A 1709-nucleotide genomic window follows, 5' to 3' on the forward strand; every position below is an offset into this window, starting at 1 on the left:
AAAAGGATCCTAGTTCAGTGAACTTAGTGCAATGTAAAATTTCTCATTACATCTTTATCCACCTTTATCCTGACTTCTAAATCAAGGGTTAGGGATGTTTCAGCCACACAGTCAATAACTTCACCTAAATGTTAAAAGAATCATTATTCCAAAATCATGGGAGATTGAGGGCAGAGCAATGAAGTTATTGAAGTGGAAAAGTCATGTTTATACTCAAATTATGTCCCTTACCTTCTAGGCATATGTAAGGTAGCTGCCATGGAAAGGGGAAACATGAGCTTTCCCAACATGTTCATTCTGCTGGGCTTCTCAGAGTTTCCATGGCTTGAGAGGTCCCTCTTCACAGTGGTTCTGGTCTCCTACCTCCTCACCCTGGTAGGGAACAGCTCCATCATCCTCCTCTCCCTGGTGGACCCCAGTCTCCACATACCCATGTACTTCTTCTTGGATAACCTCTCTCTGCTGGACCTTAGTCTCACCTGCACAATTGTGCCCCAGCTGCTGGCCAACCTTTGGGGACCAGACAAGACAATTGCTGCCTGGGGATGCATCACACAGGTCTATATTTTCAGCTGGACAGGTTGTGCAAAATGCATCCTGCTGGCCATAATTGCCATTGATCACTATGTGGCCATCTGTCAGCCCCTCCGGTACACTCTCATCATGCATTCCTGGGTGTGTGTGCAAATGGCAGCTGTATGCTGGACCAGTGGCCTGGCCAGTTCTCTGCTCTATGCCACACTCACTCTTCAGCTCCCCTTCTGTGGGCACCACGCCCTGGACCACTTGTTCTGTGAGGTGCCTGTGCTCATCAAGCTGTCCTGTGGGGACACCTCTGCTAATGAACTGGCCCTGGCTTTGGGAGCCATCCCTTTTGCACTTGTGGCACCCCTCATGGTAGTCATCTCCTACACCTTTATTGCTAGGGCTGTACTTAAGGTCCCTTCAGCTGAAGGAAGGCACAAAACACGCAGCACCTGCAGTTCCCACTTGCTGGTGGTCACCATGTACTTTGGACCAGGCATCTACATGTACCTTCAGCCCCCAGCCCACAGCACAGTCCAAGTTCATGTCCTCCTTCTACTGTGTTATCACCCCAGTGCTCAACTCACTCATCTACACCCTGAGAAACAAGTTTGTGAAGATAGCATGGAAGAGGATCCTGCAATCCCAGGGTGGGGTACAGTCTTTAAAAGCCAGATGCAAGATACACAATTAAATAGGGCTTTTGAAAATGGAGACGGGAAGAATATTTTTCAGAGAGGAAACAGGAGGGGAAGACAACAATAAAGAAGTAATATATGTTATGTATATGTACAAATTCTCCATGATGAACATGAGCATTATGTACTGAAATCACGTACTAATAAAAAAAATCAATAGCTTATCTATACACCAATAATAAACTAACTAAAATAGAAATCAGAAAAATAATTCCATTCACAATAGCTTAAAAAAGCAAAATATCCATGGGTCAGTCTAACAAAGCATGTTAAATACTTCCATAATGAAAATTTCAGAACACTGAAGAAGGAAATTGAAGGAGACACTACAAGATGGAAAGACTTCTCATGGTCATGGCTGGGCAAAATTAGTATTAAATTGGCTGTGTTACCAAAAGAAATCTGCAGATTCAATGCAATTCCCTTCAAAATTCCAATGACACTCTTCACAGATGTAGAAACAAATCCTAAAATTCATGTGAAAAC

At 43.9% G+C, this 1709-nt stretch overlaps 1 pseudogene; it reads left to right on the forward strand.

The window, feature by feature from the left end:
- Nucleotides 1-258: 258 nt before the first annotated feature.
- On the forward strand, nt 259-1219 carry LOC101700586 (olfactory receptor 2G3-like; annotated as a pseudogene).
- The last annotated feature ends 490 nt before the right edge of the window (nt 1220-1709 follow it).

Source organism: Heterocephalus glaber, unplaced genomic scaffold, assembly GCF_053883595.1.
Source record: "Heterocephalus glaber isolate CG9 unplaced genomic scaffold, H.glaber_assembly_v1.0 deba00001673, whole genome shotgun sequence".
Taxonomy (NCBI): Eukaryota; Metazoa; Chordata; class Mammalia; order Rodentia; family Bathyergidae; genus Heterocephalus; species Heterocephalus glaber.